Consider the following 19,063-nt stretch of genomic DNA (forward strand, 5'->3'; position numbering starts at 1 on the left):
TAGCCGTGATAGGCTACGTAAATACTTACGTAGCCTATCACGGCTAACGCAGGGACGCCATTTGCATCCCTGTGGAAGCCGTGATAGGCTACGTAAGTATTTATGTAGCCTATCATGGCAAAACGAAGGGAACGCAAATCTACGGCAGCCGCCATTTGCATTCCCTTTTTTTTGCCATGTGACAGGCTATGTAAATATTTACATAGCCTATTACGACAAAAGAGAGGGGCGCAAATGGCGTAGTGGCCGCCATTTGCGTTCCCTTTTTTTTTTGCCATAATAGGCTACATAAATATTTATTTATTTTATTTATTATTAAATTTATTAATCACCCATCTGGCTGGTCACAGATGGTATGTATATTTACATAGCCTATCACGACAAAAAAAAAAGGGAACGCAAATGGCGGCCACCGTGGCCGCCGCCATTTGTGTTCGCTATTTGTTTTTGCCGTGATAGGCTATGTAAATATTTACGTAGCCTATCATGGCAAAATACAGGGATGCAAATGGCAGCAGCTACGGCAGCCACCATTTGCGTCCCTGTGCAGGCTGCCCAGCAGCCAGATGCCCGGCTGTGGGCGGCCCCGGCCAGTGGCTCCACAGAATCTCCGCAGAGCGGTGCTGGCTGGAGAGAATTTTGGGAGGAGGGATGGAGCGCCTCCCCCGCATCGCAAATGTCACCCTTCGAAAATGTAAGTGACTTTCATACATCCCTATTAGAACCTCAGGCCCAGCAGCCAAATATGGCCCTCCAGGGTTCCCAGCCACCAATTGTTTGGTAGTTTCCCAGCATTTGTGCAGTTCTTTCCCCATTCTAAAAGTTTCAAATGCCTCTCCTAAGACTTAGTACCTGGAAGTAAGAGCTTTGGGGTGCAATGTATGCTAGCTGGGGAATGCTGGGAGTTGTAGAACCTTTTTCTGTCTAAATCTGCATAGGATTGCACCCTTAAGCTATATTACACTGGTATTTTCAGCTCCACCCCTTTTGCCTTTGCCCTTTCCACCACTGGAAAGTGGCTCCCCGTAAGTGTTTCCAAAATGGAACTTGGCCCTTGGGTCGAAAGAGTTTCTGCACCTCTGATCTATACCTAAATGGCCACAACACCTGGACAGATGTTAGGACTTTACTATTCCTTCCCCGCCCCATCCTGTTTTTTGCACCATCTAGTTCTGGGGAATTCAAAAGCTTGCACACTTTTGTTGCATTTTGGTTGGTCCTAATAGAGGTATTGCCCAACTATGAATTTTAGATTGGTTCTTCTCATGGAACAGCACAGCAATATTTGTTTTGTTTAGGTGCTTTGGAAAATATAGTATTTAGCCATTCAGGACAAAATCTACCACAGAGGAAGAAGATTTTCTACCACTTGTTCATGGTGCAGGTAATGAGAGTTCATTTAAATCCTGCCCCCCCCAAAAAAAAACCCTTCAAAAATGACTGCTTCAAATGTGCTTCCAAATATTCTCAATTTTTCTTACACATCTAATACATTTTGAGCCCCTACAGGTTCTTCCCCAGGGAGCAACACAAATACACAAATCCATTTTACAACAATGTAAAATCCAATCACTCATATTATTTATTTTACTACAAAAATGCTCCACATTGAATAAAAAATACTATATGCAACTCTAATATTCAATATTTCATTTTAAATATCACAACCCCTTTTCAAAAGATATATATTCATATCACTGGATATATATTTTAGGAGATGATCGTAATATGATTGATTGGATTTTACATGGCTGTAAAATAGATCTGTATATTTTATGGTTTCCTGAGAAACAGCTTGTAGGGTCTTGAAATACACTGGATGATTAACATATAATACATATTTACATCTTGAAGCACACCAAGATGGTTTCTTGTTGTGGGTAGGGATGGCAGAGAATTCCACCACGAATCTCGGTGAGGCCAAATGCACCGAAATCTGTGGCGGAATGGCCTGCCCCCCCGCGGATCCCCCCTGGGACGCGACTTACCTGGGTCGGATCTTCTGGGTGGAGGCGGCTCTGGCGGCGGCTCTGGCGGCGGCTCCGGCGGCTGGTCTTCCGACCGGCTGCCACCGCCACCATTTGCTGACTTGGGGGGGGGGGGTTTCAAGACGTGATAGGCTATGTAAAGATTTACATAGCCTATCATAGCTGGGTTTAAAAAAAAACGCATAAGCAAATGGCGGCGGCTATGGCCGCCGCCATTTGCGTTCCTTATTTTTGGTGTCTTAGTCTATGTAAATATTTACATAGACTAAGACGGCGAAAATAAGGGGGACGCAAATAGCGTAGCGGGCGCTATTTGCATCCCTTTTTGATTCGCCATTTTAGCCTACGTAAATATTTACGTAGGCTAAAACGGCAAATCAAAAAGGGACGCGCATAGCGCCCGCTACGCTATTTGCGTTCCCCTTTATTTTCACCGTCATAGTCTACGTAAATATTTACGTAGATTCAGACGGCCAAAAATAAGGAATGCAAATGGCGGTGGCCATAGCCGCCGCCATTTGTGTACGCGTTTTTTTGTTGTTTTTTTACCCAGAGCCCTCTACGGCCGGAAATCCGGCTGTGGATGGCTCTGGCCTGGGCCTGGCTGGCTGCTCCGCGGAGCCGCCGCGGAGCACAGCCGGCCATCGAGGATTCCGGGGGGGGGAATGGAATGCCTCCCCCCCCCATAAACATAATCCGCAGAAAGGTAAGTACATTTCATACATCCCTAGTTGTGGGATAAAAGAGTAGTCTTCCTTGGCATCATATATATCTTCCAGCTTCTTCAAATCAGTAATCAAAAGGTTGACTGTGTTTGCTTCACCCAATTTGCTAAGCCTTTTAGCAGAGTTTTGGGGAGGGGAGGACCATAGATCAGTGATAAAACACCTGTTGTGCACATAGATTCAATCATCCAGATCAGGGGTGGGCAACTTCTGGGAACTGGGGGAGCACATTCTCCCCCCCAAGAACCCTGCAACTAGGGCTGTGCACGGACCCCCTACTTCACTTCAGATGCCACTTCGGACTCTCTGAATCAGCCCCACTTCAACTCGGACAGATTCAGGCCCCCTCCACTTCAACTTGGATCCGGATCTGAAGCGAGATTCAGATATCCGGATCACTCAGTTTGGGTGTTTTCCAATTGACTTGCATGGGAAAACACAAATGGCCATAACTTTTTCAGTTTACATGTTAAATACATGAAACTTGGGGTCCTCTCTGTCCCCTTGGAGGGATCTCACCTGCCAAATTTCAGACAGTTTGGCCCAGTACTTTTTGTGCTAGGTGCAGCTGAAATTTTGATTTTTCCACAAAAACTCTCAAAGCAAAGAGTTGCACCTCTCAGCCCCGCACCTCCTCCTGCCTGCTCAGCTGTCAAGGACCGCTAGCCATCTCCTGCTTGCAAGGAGGAGATGGTTAGCTAGTGGCTGGGGCATGAACCGTGCTGTGGGTCAGCTGTCCTTGAAAGCTGACCAGGTAGGAGGAGGCATGGCACATGCCCCCACTGCTAGCTGTCTCCTGCTCATGAGGAGGAGATGGCTAGCAGCTGGAGCATGTGCCGTGCTCTGCCTCCTGCTGCCAGGTGATTCACAGCGCTTTTTGCATATAAGTCTATGTGCACATAGACTTCCAATCGCCATGTTTTTTAAAAACATGGCAATCGTGACAGAGGAAGAGGGACCAGCGAACGGAGCAGGGGCTAGGCAGGCAGGTGTCCACAGAACCCGGACGGGGTAGGTTCTCACATCCTTAAGTAACACCACCAAAATGAGCTCTGTGTCTGGAAGGTGGCCTTTTTCTGCAGTTATTCAGTCTTCCCCCCCTCCTCCACCACTGTCACCAATTGGAGATTGCTGGGTTACATTCAGCCCTGATTTGGCAACTAGAGTTTCCATTCGCCAAAGCTCCCTCCCTCCTCCTCTCCCCTTCCCCCCTCCCTACTCCTCAACACCTTGCTGAACTTTCTCAAGTTGATACTTTTGGTGCCAGACTGTCTGGCTGCTTAGAATGAATCACTGAGTCAGACAAGGCACTTCGTATACAAGCTGCTCCCCTTCGGGGTGCCTTGTTGCTGTTCTGCTCTGCCTTGTAACATACAGAGGCACCTCTGAAGCAGCCCACTTTGACTTGTTATGCGGGCTTCAGACTGAAGCAATGCACAGACCTACCTGCAACCCATCACCGCCCGAAATAGCTGCCACCAAAATCCCAGTCATTCTGCTGGGAAACAAGGTGTACATGGAGCACATACTTTGTTTCTCAATAGGATCAAGCTCCTGAGTCCTGACAGTCTGCCAAACAGCTGTTTGGTAGGCTGTTGGGAGCCCTATTTTCCAAGACAGAGCATGCGAGAGGAACTGTCACTGCATGCCCTGTTTCCCTGCAGAATACCCATTCTGCTGAGAAACAGGGCACATGGGGAGCACACTTTCTGTTTCCCAGCACAGTTGCATGCCTGACAGACTGCCAAAGAATTGTTTGTGGCTTGTTGGGAGCCCAATTGTTGTCACAGGATGATAGCCCAAAACTGGTGGATCTGCTGTCATGGTGACGCCCATGCATGTCTTGATTGTGTAGGGAGTTTTGTCCCCATAAAGATTAAGCATGTTGAAAAACTCAGGCTTTGCCAGTGACTGATCACATCTGTCATCCAGCACAACATACAGTTTCACAGATTTCTCAGGATGTCCTTCCAGGAACACTTTGTCACATTTTGGCACAAGACTTGCCTTGCCTCCATTTCTACATACTTGGCTGCACTTTGCCATAGTGTCAGTTGACTCGGCTCCTTCTCCACCAGGTTTGGTGGCATCGGCTTGCTCTGTCTTCTCCCCGTTGTGCTTGGCGAAGGGAGAGGCAGGACAGGAAGAGTTGGTTCTTTTGGAGTCTGGATGTGAGGCGGTGTTATGCCTGTCACCGTTGCATTCTTCACATTTTATGGCAACCTCACATTCTCTTCAAGTACTTGAAAGGCTGTCACAGAGAGGAAGGCTGTGATCTCTTCTCAATCATCCCAGAGGGCAGGACATGGAATAATGGCCTCAAGTTACAGGAAACCAGATTCTGGCTGAACATCAGGAAAAACTTCCTGACTGTTAGAGCAATACGACAATGGAACCAATTACCTAGGGAGGTGGTGGGCTCTCTCACACTGGAGGCGTTCAAGATGAGGCTGGACAGCCACCTGTCAGGGATGCTCTGACTTGGATTTCTGCACTGAGCAGGGGGTTGGATGCGATGGCCTTATAGGCACCTTCCAACCCTACTATTCTATGATTCCTTAGCAAAGTGCTCTGTAGAGATGAAGCACCTATAGCAAATCTTACGGTCCTTTAACAGGGCCTTACATTCTTGGAGGGGCTTTTCTCTGAATCCTTGACACTTGCTTAAAGGTTGAGATTTCTTGTGCAATGGGCAGAGTTGGTCTAGTCTTTCTACTCTTGGACTTTAGTGTGGCCCCTGCTACATCTGACTTGCATACAGACACAGTTCAGCTGGGTCTGAAGTTATGTAAAGGTGGCTTGTCCTAGTTAGGGCTGCTGGTGCTTGGTGTAGAGAAGTCAAGACAGGGGTTGTTCTTCTATTCAGCCATTTTCTCAATAAGGCTGACAAGGATAGAGAAAGGAGGGAAAGCACCTTGGTATTTGTAGTGGGACCCACTGGAAGACCCTCGTGTGGTGAGGAGGTTAGGATTTGATGCATACAATAAGTCTCCTCTATGCCCAAGTCTTTGCTGTACCTGGGACCAGGTGATTTGGCTAGAAACAACGAGCTACTCAGGGTCAGGTGTGCGTTACCAGTAAGGCCAAAACACCTGTGTGATGAATAGGCCATTTACATTGCAGTTGATGGTGGAGGGAATATAAATCCAAAGGACCCCCTTCACCATGAAGCTGTCTATGGGCTGGGATTGTGATGTGTGCCACAATGTCAGGAATGCCCTTGCTGCCTTCTGAAATCCTCAAGCAGCCAGAATCAACCCAGAGACGATAGGGCTCTTTTCCAAGGCTTTATTTCCATTCAACCTAATGACGCTTACAGATGCTAATTGCATGAGCCTAATGAGGGAAACTTAAGAGAGCTGCCTTAGGGTTTCTAGCCTTAATGAATCAGTTGTTCTCCATTTGGAGGTAAAGGTGGGAAGCCTCTGAACTTAAGGGCTAGGAGGCAAAAGTCCACCCCTTTACCGTGGGGCATCGGGGCGCAGTTGTTGATGTCGCACCAAGCCTCCTCTCGGCGCCCTCCATCTCCTACTTGTCCCTACTCTGACGCCTAGCATCCCGAAGCTCCAGTTGTCCCTCCCCCTGCCTGCCAGGGTCGCTACCACTCTCAGGAATGTGACCAGGGAGGGGCTCTTCCTCCGGTGGCGCCCCTGAACAGTGTGCGGGTTCCTCTCCCACAGTTTCTATCTCTTCCTCAGAATCAGAACTGCTTTGGCGCTCTATGGGCTCCAGTCCAACCCTGACACACAGCATGCTGGTGTAGAAGCTATGTCTGTGTTGATTCGGGGTTCCTCAGCAACAGAAGGGACATGAGCTTGTGTATCGGTTCCCTTTCCTCTTATGTTGTGTGTGATCTGATTTATCCTCTGTCTCTCTGAATAAACCAAGTTAACAGAGGAACTTTCCAGTGTGTGTTCATTGCCTCATCCAAATCCTTACGAACCTCTGCCTTCCTGGGAGAATAGTATCATTCCCTGTGTTTCTTGATTGCAGAGATCCACTTTTCTTGGACTGAGTATGGAAGCTTCCCTATGATGGGCTTCTGTGACATGTAGTGGTCAGGGCACGAGAGCCCTGGCTGGCATGGGTCTGCTTTTGCTGCTGCAATCTCTTAAAGCAAGTCTGTTAAGTTGCACAACTTGTGGTAGTCTTTGCTTGGAATCTTAGGAAAATTTCCCAGTTTCATCAAGAGAGCGTTTTCTATCTCTACAGAGGCTCCATAGCACATCTCCTATCTGTTCCACGTCAGGTTCAGCACTGTGTCTGGGTCACCTATGCAGGATGCATCGATCTGCTGTGCTTCGGCTGCTGACGCAGGTCCCAGCCAGGTGGTCATTAGATTAAATTCCTCATTGGCCATAAGTCAATGGCCAATGGTTTCTGAACAATGGCGAATGGTTTCTGAACGTCCCTGATGGCGTTCAGAAACGGGTTCTTCCAGAGTCTTCTGGATGATCACTGAGTTTTGTAAGTCCTCTGAGTAACAGGCCCCGTTCAGACAACTGAGCAGCTAGGTCGCAGGCATCAATGGCATCTCTCTGGGTGTGCTATGGCCTTTAATACATACTGTAGGATGCTGTACGCTGCCTGAGAGGCATTGGCTGTGTCTCACTTTGAGGAACATGCATGTCAGGACTTCCTGCTGGTACCTCCAGTGAGGTGTGGTCATCAGAGAGGGACTCCGCGCCATCTGACATGGGGGCGATGTGACCATGGTTGGCTCTTGGGGCTGGGCTCTTTCAGACCAGCCTGATCTCTTTTGGCACGTGAGTCTTGCATGCGGGGCTGGCCGGGCACTGCCACATGCTCTTGAGTGAGTTGTGCCAGCTCATCTTCACCAACTCGGGACATGGGGGGCTCATTCCTGTTGGGCTCGAGCAGAAAGGCAGGCTGAGCTGACCCATATTCCGCTATCCTGCTATCGCAGTCCACCTCACCTAACTCTTCGGACTGGAAGTCTACCTCTTCACCTTTTATGGTTTCCTGGAGGGCTTTAGCCAGGGCTGCTGCTTATGCTGCTGCTTACACTACTGCCATTTCCTCTTTGGGTACAGCTAAGGCTGCGGCCAGCCTGGTATGTCTGCGGAGTTCCTTGTCCTCAATTTCTGCCTTCTTGTGTGCGGCCTCAGCTCCTCATTCTCCCCTTTTGCATGCAGCCTTGCTTCACATTCTGTGGCTGTGAATTGCACTGCCTCTTCTATTTTTGCATCTTCAGCACGTTTTCCTGCTGCTGCTGCTTCCACGAATGCTTGTGCTGCAGCGACGGCAAGAGCGTTGCTACTTGCGTGGCTAGACCTCCATGTATGTCTAGATGATGTCTTGGAGCTTGACATTGTTGAAGCTCTGGATGAGAGACAGCGTTTGCCTTTGGGATCTGGAAGGCTCTCTCTTTCACTAGTGGTGTTATGGTGAGGTGCCAGTTGCAAGGCATCCTGTAGCTCTCTCTCCTCTGCAGCCAGGATCTGATTTCTTAAGTTGGACTGGAAGTTAGCAACTAGCTTCTCATGTCTGCGGGTAATTTCCTTTAAGCTTTCTGCCTTGCACAACCTTTATCCATTTTCTCTAAAATGCAGTGCTGCCTTTGTATCAGCTGCTGCCATGCAGCATAGCATTTTGCTATATTGTCACTAATCTTCTGTAATTCGTCTGCATAAGATGCGTGTTTGACCATCTCCATAGCAATTGCTGTTTTCAGCCATGCTTCATCACACTTCTTGGAAATTTCAGCCTCTTGCAGGGATGGCATGGGAACCCGATTCTGTCTGGGAATCTGGCGGAACCCACCCTGCCCACACCCCCGATCCCCACTCGCTGAGCCCCTGTCCCCAGTTATCCCCTGCCCACGAGCAGCCCACACTCACCCCAGTGATTCGGGGACTGGTGAGCAAGGGCAGGGGCTGGGCAGGCACCAGAGAACCCAGACAAGGGTGGGTTTGCAAACCCTTTCCCTTGTGACTCCAAGAATTCTCTCATCTTGGGAGCCAGTTTGCAAACCTTTTCCCTTGACTGACTTCTATTGCTCTGTGATTCTGTGTTCTGCCGTTGCAGCAGTTTGCTGTTTAACACTGGGTGGCTTAAGAGCTGTTGCAGATAGCAAACTTGCACTAATCCTTCTAGAACCAGACCTTAGCCAGTATGTGGAGCGGGGTTCACTTAATGAGTCTCCTTACTTCTCCTCTTTGTTTGCCCTGTGGTGTTACATGGGAGTAGGACACTGACTCAGAAGTAGCCTCTCTGGGTGGCTTGCTACTGGTTATGGCGGAAGCCCTTCCCCTTCTTTTTTGGAGGCTCTGCAATTCTTTTTGAAATCCTTTTCACTAGGGCTGTGCAACACTTCGGCCCGAGACCTGAACCCTGAGTTGAAGCAGGCTGCTTCGGGCCCCTTCCGAGGCGAAGTGGAGGGGGCACAAAGCGGATCAGAGCAGCCCAGGGGCCCACCGAAGCGCTCAGTGCACTTCGGAGCTTCAGCTCCCGGCTCAGCCCCCCCACACACACCCCAACGCAACCCCCAGCTCCTTAACTGCACTGCCTCCTCCTCTGCTGCTGCCTCTGTCACCGCACCACCACCTTCGTCTTCTTCAGTACCGCCCGCTGCTGCTGCTGCTGTCTTCTTTGCTGCCACTGCACCGCTGCCACCATCTCCTGAGGCCTGCACACGTGGCAACTGGTCTTCTTCCAGAGAGTCGCCATTTCTAAAATGGCAACCTCCTGGAAGTTCCAGGAGGTTGCCATGTTAAAAATGGTGACTCCCCGGAAGACCAGTCACCACGCATCCAGGCTTCAGGAGGCAGCGGCGGGGAAGGTGAAGAAGACGAAGGCAGTGGCAGTGCGATGCAGAAGGCAGCGGCACAGCAACGGAGGCGGCAGCAGAGGAGGAGGCGGCCCAGGTAAGGAGCTGGGGGGGGGTGTCGGGGGAGCAAAGCAGGGTTCATCATCTGAACCCCTCTTCAGGTTCGGGGCCAAAGCGGGTCGGGGGGGCCCCGAATCTGCCCAAGCTAGATCGGGCCTGCCTCAGAAGCCGCAAAGCAGGTTCTGAGTCAGATCGGGGGGTCCCTGCACAGCCCTGCTTTTCACTTCTTTCACCTAGTTTTACTCTGGAATCTGATTAACTCTGTTTTTACTGTGCTGTCTCCATGCCTATGCGCCCCACATATAGACACTTTTCACTTCAGCCAGTTTAACTCAAGCCTCTCTTTAAATCCAACAAACAATTCTTTATTGAACAGTCTCTTTCAGTGGAAGAACAAAGAAATAACTCACCGTCCACGGGAAATAAGGAGATAGTCACAAATGAAGGTTAGGTCCAATGGGAAATTACTCATGAATGCTGGATGAAAGGGATAAAAACAGAGAATTCTCTACCAGGTCTTCTGAGCTTTGTGCTTCTTTGCTGGCTAGGCGGAAAGTAAGAAAGACTCCAGCCTAAAGGAAAGTCCCTACTAGGTCACCTCAGGCTGTTAGTATCCAGGTACAGTACAACAGGCCTCGCTAGCAAATCCTTGATCTCTCCACCCGCAGTATGAACATATACATTTTCTATACTTTAATACAATACAGATACAGAGCTGGGGGGTAGAACAGTGCTTGGGGGAGGGATTGAGTAAAAATCATGCAAATTCAAAGGCTTGGATTCATGTCTTAAGGAATTATCCTCAAGATGCTGTGGGCCCAAACCATGTAGAACTTTAAGACTCCATTTCAGCATGCTGAATTGTGCCTCAAAATTCATCAGGAGGCAGTGTAAACGTTTGAGAATTGATGTAAGATGTTATGTGCGGCTAGGACCAGTTATCGATATGTCTATCATATTTTGGACCAGCTCTGGTTTCTGAACAGTCTTCCAAATCAGCCACACATCGAATGCATTCAGATAAATCAGTTTGGAAGTCAACAAGGCATTTTATGGTGGTCAGGTAGGATTTTAAAAAAACCAAAAACAAAACTTTCCATCACATCCTGCATCTAGGGATGGGGGAGAATTCCACCACACACTCCAGTGAGGAAGACCCCCCGAGTCCATGGCGGAACAGAAGACTTACCCCCGCCTCCTGGAGGAATCCTCTTTGGCCAGATTCTCTGGCTCTGGATTGCCAGCGATATGGCCACTACGCCGTATAGCTGGTTGAAGGGAAGTGACTGTGGATGCAAATGGCATCCAGGACATCATTTGCGGCCATAAAGGCCTCAGTTTAAGGTAAATGCAGCCGTAAATGGCTCCATTAACTTAAACTAAGGCCTTTACGGCCACAAATGGCGTCCTGGACACCATTTGCGTCCGTGCTTTTACTTAACATGATAGGCTACGCAAATATCTGCGTAGCCTGTCACGTAAAAGCAGGGATGCATGGACAGCTGCATTTACCTTAAACTAAGGCCTTTACGGCTGCAAATGGCATCCCAGATGCCATTTGCGGCCGCAGTCAATCTGCCCAGCCAGCGATACAGCAATGGCGGCTGTATCGCTGGCACTTCGGAGCCGGCAGGCAAGGATTTCTCCAGGAGGCAGAGGTAAGTCTTCCAATCCTCCACGGACTCCAGGGGGCCAGATTCTTTTGAATCTGGCCTCACTGGGGTCCGTGGAGGATTTCTCCCCCATCCCTAGAAATCCACAATGCAATCAAATGAGTTCAGATTTCTACGGATCAGCCTGTGGATTTCATGGAGGACTGGCTTTTCCCAAGTCACACGGGTTCTGCAGATTTGCGGACTGTTTTTTACTTTCTAGAATTTTAAACTGATTGCTTTAAACTTTGCAGTTGTGAACTACATTGGGTGTTTTTAACAGAAAAGGAGGCTGTAAATGATTTAATGAATGAGCACGTACATGAAAATGTATGCAGTAAGTAATATGGAAAACATATTTTGATGTGCAATGGTGAAAAACAAATGATTAGCCAACTGCCCTGAGGCAAGTTCTCTCTGACCTGAAAACAGCTTCAGTCAAGCCAGATGAGAGCACAAGCACATAGCTAGAAAGGCCAAGTTCCAACTTTTTATAGCAGCTTGAATAAACTTCTGCAATTGATCTTCCCCCTGTCTGGAAAAATCATTGTTCTCCTCTTACATTGCCATCACAGTATATGCTATATGTTTTGGACTGTAACTCCCATTATCCCTGATTGTTGGCCATGCTCGGGGTTGTAGGCTCATGAGAGTTGTAGTCAAAAACATCTGGAGGGCACCAGGCTGGAGAAGGCTGCTATATGGCATCCATATCCAAATATTTTCCTTTCCCTTGTTATATCCACTGCTGTCAAAATTTACATTGCAGACATGTTCAGCAGGGGGCTGTCTTTTTGCTTATGGTACCTTGAAAAGCCCCATGTACAGTGATAGCACTTTGTAAGTCAGGAGTGGGCAACACTTTAACCCATGGGTACATTTGGAAACTTGAGAAACTCCTGGGCACAGTCATAAAATGGCTGCCATGGGTGGGCATGACCAAGCAAAAAGAACATGTAACCTGCCCAGAGGCATTAATGGGAAATTAAGATGGCAGCAGTTAGAGGCTCCCACTTCACTCTGAAGCAATCCCAGCTGCTAGTAGGAAAATATAAAAATGTTCTTAAAATAAAAATTGGGAGGCGTAGGGTGTCTTGGTAAACACCAAGGAAGATGGCTGGGGCACACGGGCACCACATTGCCTAACCTTGGTATAAATTATCAAACTAAAGAATCCATCAGATGCATACTATAGGGCAGTAGTTTTCCAACTTTGCCCTGGGGAATTCTGGGATTCCCTGGAAGTTTCTCAGGGGTTCCTCTATCAGCAGTAGAAGACAGTTTATCCATTACTATCAATCTTTCCCTGAAATGTGCAGCTACAAGGGAGTATTTGTGTGAACTAGAGTGCACTGACTCAGCTGAGATGGCGCAGCCCTGAGGCCTAACAGAGATAGCCAGTACGTGCCCTAGAATGCTTCCAAGAACACTCTGCAACATGGCAGACAAGTTGATGTAGAAATTGGAGTGCTTGAGAGTTTTATTAGGTCTGCATTTCAAAGGCAGCCAACACGATCCCAGCCTAATATATAGAGTGGAACACCATTATCCTTCCAGTTTCTCACTTCTCCTAATTTTCAATGCAGTTCTTTGCTTTAAGATGTAAAAAATGCATATAAAATGTTTATTTTACACGCATATCAATACCTTGAAAAAAATCTGCCCAAAAGTTTATGCACATTTTTATTATTGTATGTATTCTTTTAAAATACTTTTAAACCACTTAGGGCACAATCCTACACATGTTTAGACAGAAGAAAGTCCTACAACTCCCAGCATTCCCCAGCCAGCTATGCTTCTGTCTAAACATGCATAGGATTGCGCCCTTAATATACTAAAAGCTCTAAGTATTTCACATTAAAAATACAATATAACAAAAGAACAAGATTTATTTAGGACATTTCTAAGCCACCCAATAACTAATGTTCTCTGGGTGAATTACAATCCTGTATTGTGCAGACCTAGCATCACAGGTTGTTTGAAGAGGTAGACAGTCCTCAGATAACTCTGTAACAAGCTATGGGTTATTTGAGGATTATTTGCCACCTCAAACAACCCACCACGCTGGATTCACATGACCGGGCAAGCTACAAGCACGTCACTGCCACCACTTGCATATTCAAAATGGCAGTCAGTGCACTCCACTAAAGCCTCATGAGGAAATTAACCCACAGTAGCTTAGCATTACGTGCAAACAGTCAGAGAGAGAGAGAGAGAACCTAGCCAAATTATGCAGTATGAAGCACTCAGCATGTTTTTTTTTTTTCTTTTGCCCACTAGGAGTTTTATGCAAATGAAGGCAGTTGAATATTTCTGTTTAATCTCTGGTTATGAGAGATTAAACTCAGCTCAAATTCTCCCCTGGCAACTTCAGCTACAGGCACTAGCTATGTCCTGAAGGAGCCGCCTTGCAAAGCTGGGTTCAGCTCATGGCTCCTCTGCTGAAGCCAACAGTGTGAGTGTGAGCGGGTTTTGCAGCAAAGACACATCAGAACCTCCTTGGTCCATTGACTCCATCAGAGACAGAGCAGCTTGAAATAAGTTTTTACTCAAACATTAAGTAAGACAGACTGTCCTAGTTACAACACTGGTAGTCTTCAAACAGAACATAAAACATTTGGGGAATCACTCATTCATTAGGAGAATTCCCTCCACCTTCACCTACAGCAGGTAAATAATCCCCCCACAGTTCGTCTTTGCCAAATGTATGAGAAGTAACGGTGTCCACAGCTGCTAAATCTTTCTTGGCTGTTTCCTCCCGGTACCTTTCCTGGGGAAAATGCTGACTCCTCCAGTCTTGAGCAGGAAAGGCTGGTGCAGCCTTTTTGGAGCTTGCTCTTAAAGGGGTAATGGAGGAAGGGGGGTAGACCTCTTCTCACCTAGATAGAGTAAGCAGCCACTCAGGGGTAGGGATGTTAGAGAATTCCGCCACGGACTCCAGTGAGGCTGGATTCTTTAGCAATCCCCCCAGCCACCCCACGGAATCGCCCCGGGATGGATCCTACCTTTGTCGGCTGTCCGCTGCCCCGCAAATGGCTTCCCCAGTCTGCGGCCACCATTTCCATTCTACTTTAGCCGTGATAGGCTACGTAAGTATTTGTGTAGCCTATCACGGCTAATGCAGGGACACCATTTGCATCCCTGCTGTAGCCGTGATAGTCTATGTAAATATATACGTAGCCTATCATGGCTACCACAGGGACGCAAATGGTGTAGCGGCTGCCATTAGCATCCCTGTGGTAGCCGTGATAGGCTACGTATATATTTACATAGCCTATCACGGCAAAAGGTAGGGACACAAATGGCGTAGCAGCTGCCATTTGCGTCCCTGCAGTAGCCGTGATAGGCTACGTATATATTTATGTAGCCTATCACGGCAAAGGCAGGGACACAAATGGCATAGCCTTATACGTAATATATACGTAGCCTATCACGGCCACCACAGCGACACAAATGGTGGCCGTTACAGCGGCCGCCATTTGAGGCCGCAGCCCAGCAGCGGATGGAAGTCTGGCTGCAGGCGGCCCTGGCCGGCAGGTCTGTGGGCTCCCTGCAGAGTGGACCTGGCCGGGGGGGATTCTGGGGAGGAGGGACGGATTGCTTCCCCCCCCCAGCAGACAGCCCAGTGGAACGGGGTAAGTAATCCGTACACCCCTACTCAGGAGTAGAGTTTGTTGTTTCTCTGGTAAAAATCTGTTCCTCGCTCCTGGCTTGCCTCTCTCTCTGCTGCTGCCTGGGTCTCTGTTTGTCTCCACGTCTCTTCTCCCCCTCTGTCTCCTTTTCCTGCTTTTTATCCAGGGTCAGCCCGCTTTCCCCCCATCATCCTCTTCACCCCCTCCCTCTTCCAGGTGAATCCTATCACAGTGATTAGCACAAGCACTGCTATTCATTTGCACTGCTGCCACTTGCCGCTGCCCTGGCATAGCCAATCTCCTTGAGACCCGCATTTGGAAGGGTCCAGGGTGCCCTGGCAACACCCTGATGCTGGGTATGAGACTGCGAGCCCTGCCGATCCCTCATGGTGAGAAACATTCTACAGAGACCAGAATGAGAGCCCCTTGATGAATTGTGTAGGGCACAATTGATACCTTTCTCCACAACATTGCCTGTTTAATTAGCACTAATGGGTGCTCAACGTCAGGAACTAATGGGAAAAATTCTTCTCTGGCTTGGATTAGACCGAAGCGGTAGAAGAATCCGTGAGTCATAATACTTTCCTCATAGCTGAGGTGAATATTATGGGCCCCTGGAAACTCATTTTTCTGAACACAGAAATCTGAGCTCAGTGACATGACTAGTATGCACATCTAAGCATATTTTTATGTACAGGTTTTTTACTAGGGGTGCGCATTCAATGTAAAAATGAATGAAAAATGAAATGAAAGTTTTCACATTGTTTTACATTTGCTATACCTTAAAACAAATGCAAAAAATAAACATGGGTTGATAAAGCCGGTCGTAAGTTTAATTCGAAAGACATGGAAAGACATAGCATGCACCATTCCTTGAGGCTTCAGGATTGGACTGCCAGACTCAGAAATAATTTCTGCCAAGATGGGAATAAATAACTGCTCATATGTAATTAATAAATAATTAAATCAGCGGTTAGACACATAGTGGCAGATGTTTCAACATTACGTCTTTGTCTGTCTCACTTTATTCAAACAGCTGTTCAAACATTTTAGTTTGATTTATGTAGAATGGGGGTTTTTTAACTTCAGGCAATAATCTGAAAATTGATACTGAAATTCAGAATGAGTAATCATTTATCTTTACAATACTGGCAACTCAGTTAATTGCCTTACAATGACTGGGTACACCCCACTACTGTCACCATCCATGGAGCATCCAGAAGAACAGGGGTAGAAAACCCATGGCCCTCCAGATGTTGCTGGATGACATCCATGACTATTGGCTATGCTTGCTGGGGCTGATGTGAGTTGGAGTTCAACAACATCTGGAGTGCCACACCGCTGCATTAGAAGTATATCAGAATCATTTCATTCAGTTTATGTGCTTAACAAGCACTGGTCACCACTCCTCCAAACTGCAGTGTTATGTTTGATATACAACTAACTTTTAAAAAGTCGCCCAATAAAATATAATAAGGGCACAATCCTATGGGGATAGGCGGCTGCCTCCAAACTTAGAGGTGACCACCTATCCAATGCAGGGCAGGAGAAGAGCAGAGGGGATCGTTCCCTCCACACTTTTCCTGCCCCGCATTTGTGGCTAAATAGCCAATTTCGGCAGGAAGCCGGAGCAGGGGAGGAGGCTGCCTGACTACACATAGGTGTTGTACCAGCATTTCCACCTTCCTTGACCCAGAACACCCGCAGAACGCCCCAATTTGGCTGCTCCACACTCCTCTTGTGAACGCGGCATGCAGGGCTGTTCTGTGCTGCAAGGTAGCATGGAAGGGGGGAAGGTCGGTTCTCTGGAACTGCCCTTGGAGTGTGGGCTCCGAGGTCAGTTCCCAGCAAACCAGATATCCTATGGCTGTCTAGCCGCTGACTAGCAGCCATAGGATTGCTCCCTAAAATAACTACCAAAAAGAATGTCAGTGAAATGGTTTCCCTGACAATCACTGTGTTTTTGTGCTCGTTGTTGTTGTTGTTGTTCAGTCGTTCAGTCGTGTCCGACTCTTCGTGACCCCATGGACCATAGCACGCCAGGCCTTCCTGTCCTGCGCTCTCTCCCGGAGCGTGCTCAAGTCCATATTCATTGCATCGCTGATGCTATCTAGCCATCTCATCCTCTGCCGTCCCCTTCCCCTTTTGCCTTCAGTCTTTCCCAGCATCAGGGTCTTTTCCAGGGAGTTTTCTCTTCGCATTAGGTGGCCAAAATATTGGAGCTTCAGCTTCAGTATCTGTCCTTCCAATGAGCACTCAGGGTTGATTTCCTTTAGGATGGACTGATTTGACCTCCTTGCAGTCTAGGGGACTCGTAAGAGTCTTCTCCAGCACCACAGTTCGAAAGCATCCATTCTTCAGCGCTCAGCCTTCCTTATAGTCCAGCTCTCACAGCCATACATTACTACTGGGAAAACCATAGCTTTGATTAGACGGACCTTTGTCGGCAAGGTGATGTCTCTGCTTCTTACTATGCTGTCTAGGTTTGCCATAGCTTTCCTCCCAAGGAGCAAGCGTCTTTTAATTTCATGGCTACAGTCACCGTCTGCGGTGATCTTGGAGCCCAAGAAAGTAAAATCTGTCACTGCTTCCATTTCTTCCCCTTCTATATGCCAGGAAGTGATAGGGCCAGATGCCATGATCTTCGTTTTTTTAATGTTGAGTTTCAAACCAGCTTTTGCACTCTCCTCTTTCACCCTCAACAAGAGGCTCTTGAGATCCTCTTCGCTTTCTGCCATTAGGGTGGTATCGTCTGCATATCGGAGGTTGTTGATAATTCTCCCGGCGATCTTAATTCCGACCTCTGATTCATCCAACCCGGCATTTCTCATGATGTACTCTGCATATAAGTTAAATAAGCAGGGTGACAATATGCAGCCTTGTCGTACTCCTTTCCCAATTTTGAACCAATCGGTTGTTCCATCTCTGGTTCTTACTGTTGCTTCTTGACCCTCGTACAGGTTTCTCAGGAGACAGGTAAGGTGGTCTGGTACTCCCATCACTTTCAGAATTTGCCACAGTTTGTTGTGATCCACACAATCAAAGCCTTTAGCGTAGTCAATGAAGCAGAAATAGACGTTTTTCTGGAATTCTCTTGCTTTCTCCATGATGCAGCGAATGTTGGCGATTTGATCTCTAGTTCCTCTGCCTCTTCGAAACCCAGCTTGTACTTCCGGTAGTTCTCGGTTCACATACTGCTGAAGCCTAGCTTGTAGGATTTTGAGCATCACCTTGCTGGCATGTGAAATGGGCGCAATTGTGCGGTAGTTTGAACACTCTTTGGCGTTGCCCTTCTTTGGAATTGGAATGTAAACTGACCTTTTCCAGTCTTGTGGCCACTGTTGAGTGTTCCAGATTTGTTGGCATATTGAATGCAGCACTTTAACAGCATCATCTTTTAGGATTTTAAATAGCTCGGCTGGAATACTGTCATCTCCGCTAGCTTTGTTATTACTAATGCTTCCTAAGGCCCACTTGACTTCACTCTCTAGGATGTCCGGCTCAAGTTCAGTGACCGCACTATCATGGCTATCAGGGACATTCAGATCTTTCCTGTATAGTTCTGTGTATTCTTGCCACCTCTTCTTAATCTCATCTGCTTCTGTTAGGTCCCTGCCTTCTTTGTCCTTTATCATGCCCGTCTTTGCACAAAACGTTCCCTTGAGATCTCCAATTTTCTTGAAGAGATCTCTAGTCTTTCCCATTCTGTTGTTTTCCTCGATTTCTTTGCATTGTTCATTTAAGAAGGCCTTCTTGTCTCTCCTTGCTATTCTCTGGAACTCTGCATTCAGTTGGGTATATCTTCCCCTTTCTCCCTTGCTTTTCACTTCCCTTCTTTCGTGAGCTACTTGTAAAGCCTCCTCAGACAGCCACTTGGCTTTCTTGCATTTCTTTTTCTTTGGGACGGATTTCGTTGCTGCCTCCTGAACAATGTTACGGACCTCCGTCCATAGTTCCTCAGGCACTCTGTCTATCAGGTCTAATCCCTGAAATCTATTCCTCACCTCCACTGTATATTCATCAGGGATATGATTTAGGTCATACCTGAACGGTTTAGTGGTTTTCCCGACGTTCTTCAATTTAAGCCGAAATTTTGCAAGAAGCAGCTCATGATCTGAGCCACAGTCAGCTCCAGGTCTTGTTTTTACTGATTGTATGGAGCTTCTCCATCTTTGGCTGCAAAGGACATAATCAATCTGATTTCGATATTGACCAT

This window comes from Heloderma suspectum, chromosome 5 (genome assembly GCF_057233095.1).
Source record: "Heloderma suspectum isolate Gila_16-S chromosome 5, 16-S_ref, whole genome shotgun sequence".
Taxonomy (NCBI): Eukaryota; Metazoa; Chordata; class Lepidosauria; order Squamata; family Helodermatidae; genus Heloderma; species Heloderma suspectum.